Consider the following 5,143-nt stretch of genomic DNA (forward strand, 5'->3'; position numbering starts at 1 on the left):
ATATATATATATATATATATATATATATATATGGATACCATCGTTATCCTATATATTTGCGGCGAGAGTAAGCTGCGTTGCCTATTTATATTCACCAAATGGTTTCAGTCAAACACACCTGCGCGCAATTGCCAGTAAACTCCGGGTAATGCACCAGCTTTCAAAAAGCCAATGTCTTTATCCAACCCAACTTTGATAACTTCGTATTTGACCTGACTAAGTTTTCAGGCTAAACTTCTTATATTCAAGTTGTGGTTTAATCAAACAACAATGCCCGGTCCAACACTAAAAAGATTTTTTTTTTAATTTAATTTTTGTTTTTTTGTTGAGTCTTTGCTAAAATTTACACAGTTTATTTTAAAATATTACAGATTGCGCTGCTTTTAAATGTGAGTAAAGTTATAAAAGTGTGTGGAATGTGCCATGGTCATATGCTATTATATGCGAGCTTTTTGCTTATATAGTTGCTAATTATATTTTCTAGAATATTTTTGTATATGATATTAGTACTATCACGTCCCTGTTTACATAACATTCTGTTTCATGGAAGTTTGCTAGTTTATGGCTCTTTAGGATGTGTACGCCTAATGACACTAATTATCGTAACTACCTGTGTACAAATAAAGGATAATGATAATTATAATAATGATACTAATGTATTGGTTAAACGTCATCATATGAACGCAAAATCTTCAAAAGATTGTGCCAGAATAAAGTCTTTCTTGAAAAGAAGAGAACTAGACGCCTTTCTTAGGTAATAAAACGGTGCCGTGACAGCGTCTCATTTTCGCAGACGTTCTGAAAACCCCTACATTTTTCCCCTGTTCCTCCCTTCCGTCCATCGGACAACTATAAAAACTCTTAAACTATTTACTGGATTTATTAAATACCTTTGTTTTCAGAAAACGCGTCCTGCTGTGTTGGAAATAAAAACAGTAATACGAGCAGTAAAATTAATAGCTATAATGATAATTGATAATATTGTTGATAGAAGAAATCACCCAATATTAATTTGTATTATCATTGAAATGAACTTCAGAATCAAGAACCATTTAGTTGCCAAAGTCCCTGTAAGTATCCAATGCGCCCGACGAAACTCGATCCGAATCCTAAAACGCGATTTCAGTCCTTGGGTTCAGGGCAAATAAGGGTCAGAAAGCGTCAGTTCTCTGCTTGGTCCAATGCAGTAGTTGCACCAATATAACTTGAAGATTTCCTTCAACATTTTCCCTTATTTTTCTTTTCTGCTATTTTTTTGTTTCTTTGCCAATTTTGTTTCTTTTGACCTCATTCATGGTTGAAGGGCTACAAGTCTGAGAAATAACTTGCCGATTCTCTTTTGCATTTGTAATCGAACGAGGAAGAGAAGAGGGAAAGAACCACGAGCGGATGAAAAGAAATCCGTGTTGAGTTCATTCGATGTACCGTCTCATCCAGTGCTTGGCAAGTATCTGCTTTTGGTTTTAATCGTTGTTTAACACTGAGCGAGTCACAAGCGTATGATTTTGCTTTCTATTTGATTTTTAGCTACAAGAAATCTTCGTTGGAGGAAAATGCGAGCGAATCATTACGGAGAGTCGATCAAAGGGTTGGCGTTACCGCCTCGTTTTAGCGCAGTCCTCTGACGCATTGGCGGGAATCGTCGTCCTGGGGATCACCTTATCAAACTGGAGTTATTTCTAATGTAAAATTCAACTTCCTAAAATGTAAATTCATTTTATGAAACGTCTTAATCTTGCTATGAAGTACAGGTCAGTCGTACATAACACGCACGCACACACACACACACACACATATATATATACATATATATATATATATATATATATATATATATATATATATATATATATATATATATATATATGTGTGTGTGTGTGTTATGTACCAGAAGATACCTTGATAATGTGTACGAATTATGCGAAGGTACACACACACACACACACACATATATATATATATATATATATATATATATATATATATATGTGTGTGTGTGTGTGCGTATATATATATATATATATATATATATATATATATATATATATATATATATATATATATATACACTCTACAGTTCAATGCTTATATTTTTTATTATAAATACTTTTTACCGTCTATCTTCTTTATCTAGAACAAAAAGCATACATACATACATATATATATATATATATATATATATATATATATATATATATATATGTATATATATATGATATATACAGATTAACGGGAGTAGTCATTTACCAAGATGAATATAGATACTAGTGAAAGTATTCTGCTGCTCAAAGACGATGAACCACTGATCATATTAAACGCTATCGGAATATAATCTTTTTAATGTTCAAGTGTCGTAACAAGTGATCTGAAATGTATTGGTTATCTCACAGGATGGTCTTTATTGGCAAAATGTTTTGATAATCAAAGTTTATTTATAAATGTTATTTTGTTGCTGAAATGCTTTTATTATTTTGTTAAAATTAATCGGAATATGTCAAGAAATGTGGACGCTCAGTACTATATCGCATCATGGTCTCCGCAAATAATTTCTTGGCGTATATAAGTAATTAGCAAACGTAGTATTTACCAAATATAAAACAATAAAAAATTTATATTCAATCACATATAAAACTCTTTGGTAAATACTCTAAAATTAGCAATGTAGCTGTACTTAGCTTTCTTTAATAACACGAGGTAGCCTTTAACTTACATTTTTAATATCATCAGGAAATTCACACATCCACAAGGATTTTGAAATAGTAAGTAACCAAAACTTAAATCTTTTAAATTTATAATGATAGCGGGAGATATTGAGTAAGTATGCATGCAGGTATGCATGTATTTTTAAAGTTGTGTGTGGAAATACTGATATATATCAGATCATTATTTTTGTGATTTTCCTCGCCAGTTCTTGTAAGTCTTTGTGTATTACAGTTTACATCACAGGTACACCAAACAAAATATAAACATGCTGATTGACTTACCTGGTCATAAGGCTTGGTGGTGTGACCGTCGTTCTTCTGAGTTCATCTTAAATCTGGGCCGCTAATCCATTTCCTGGGATCACTGTTTTCCTGTAAGATGGAGGAAGGGAGGAAAGGGAATCCTTGAGTTTGATGAATTCTCAAAAAGGGGAAAGACCACATCTTAGACTTCTGAACCCAGATGAGAAGACGGGTGTGTTTGGGATTGGGGGAGGGAGGGGGTAGGGGTTTCCCCTACGCCGCCACACCCCTCACTCTCTCTCTCTTTCTCTCTCTTGAGACCGGCTTCAGTCTAATTAGGTTCCCCTCATTAGAGAATTAGGATCTACTGAACTCTTATGATTTCCCTTCTCGGGGAAAAATGTCATGAATTCAACATCTATTCCTAGTGGGTATTATCATGCTTATTTCAGGATTTTATTTCTTTCGGAGCGGTGTTTAGGAAGCGATTGTGGAATTATTGAGAGAGAACGTAAGAGAAAGGCAGGAACAAGGAAGTAGTAGAGAAGATTTTAAAGCGGAAGCTGGTTTAAGAAATAACGTTTCAGAACACTAACTAAACCAGAGTTTAAGGAGAAAGGGATCACACATACACACAGACGCACATACCTACCACCACAAAGGTCAACACATGACTGACGTGAGTTAGTCTTCCAGCCTGCGTTGGGCAACCATGTGCACGCTGCCTCAGGTTCAGGGAAAGTGTCGTACAGTGGAAATCTTAATTTCTCAAAAATAATACGTTGTTCCTTATTTACAACATTCGTTACATAATCCTAATAAATGTTATTCCTATACAAGAGCCATTAACAGTATAGAAGCCTGCGTGTATTTTTTTACAACTAGGAACACGTATATGTGTTTCCTTTTTAGATATGTGAAGCATACATCTGGCAATCACCGTCGGTGACCTGTGTATAGCAATAGTTACTGTCAATATATTTTTCCATCATAAATAACTCCATTTTTTCATAAACAGATAACCGGAATACATTTACTGTTGCCATGTTATACATGTAATTTTATTTTGTGACATGAAGGTTACTTCATTGGTATACAATACCATATTTTTTCATCATTTCGTATAACTCGTAAGAAAGGTCATAAACAAGAAACATTGCTCAGATCTTTAAAGTTTTATAATTAAACTTCTTGTAGAATTATGAGAACTTATTTCGTCAATCATGTTTTTGTAGCTGAGTGTTAGTGAAGTAATGTATATGACGTTTGGTCAGATTCTATGGCAAACAACCATTGCAGTGTGAACAATATTTCGCTTGATTTATTTCAGAAGTAATTGTACAAGTTTGTGATAGTTGCATTGGCTGAACCCTTTCGAAGAAGGATCCACGAGACGTTCCTCGATTACGTCGAAACTCCATGCTGGATTTTATGCTCTGGAAGAACCCATTAAATTTTTGAGTTGATCCAGATCAAGATAGCAATTGAATTTTCACCATCTACGGTCAGCAAATGAAAAGATTAATGTTCTGACCGTAGACTTTTGTAAAATGTTACAGTAGTCATCATCATCATCATATCCTCCTACGCCTATTGACGCAGGGGACCTTGGTTAGATTTCACTAGTCGTCTTTATTTTAAGCTTTCAACTCAATACTTCTTCATTAATCATCTATTTCGTACTCCATAGCCCTCAGCCATGTAGGTCTAGGTCTTCTAACTCATCTAGTGCCTTGTGGACCCCAGCTGAACGTTTGGTGAAGTAATCTCTTTTGGGGAGCGAGAAGAGCATGCACAAACCATCTCCATCTACCCCATATCATGATCTCATCCACATATGGCACTCGATTAATCTCTCTTATAGTTTCATTTCTAATCCTGTCCTGCCAATTAACTCCCAATATTCTTCTGATGGATTTGTTCTCAAATCTACAAAATCCATTGGAGTTTGTTTCATTGCCATATGATTATGATGACTCATGTCCATATAGTAACACTGATCTCACTAAACTGATATATAGTCCGATTTTTATATGTAATTTCAGGCGATTTGATTCCTAAATTTTACGTAACCTAGCCATTGTCTGATTTGCTTTTTTCAATCGTTTACTAAACTCTAATTGTAATGACCCTTTATTACAGATCATAGTTCCTAAATACTTAAACGATTGTACCTCATTAATCCTTTCTCCTTCCAA

General features: G+C 34.4%; 1 protein-coding gene across 3 annotated transcripts in view; it reads right to left on the reverse strand.

Annotated features, from left to right (window-relative positions):
- Window positions 1-3,076, reverse strand: part of LOC137627538 (uncharacterized) — a 785,382-nt gene extending 782,306 nt beyond the window's left edge. For all 3 annotated transcript variants that reach the window (XM_068358643.1, XM_068358640.1, XM_068358632.1), the window contains exon 1: window positions 2,985-3,076. The gene's annotated coding sequence lies outside the window, so the exon portion shown is untranslated. The remainder of the gene's footprint in view (window positions 1-2,984) is intronic.
- Between the last annotated feature and the right edge of the window lie 2,067 nt (window positions 3,077-5,143).

This window comes from Palaemon carinicauda, chromosome 2 (assembly GCF_036898095.1).
Source record: "Palaemon carinicauda isolate YSFRI2023 chromosome 2, ASM3689809v2, whole genome shotgun sequence".
NCBI lineage: Eukaryota > Metazoa > Arthropoda > Malacostraca > Decapoda > Palaemonidae > Palaemon > Palaemon carinicauda.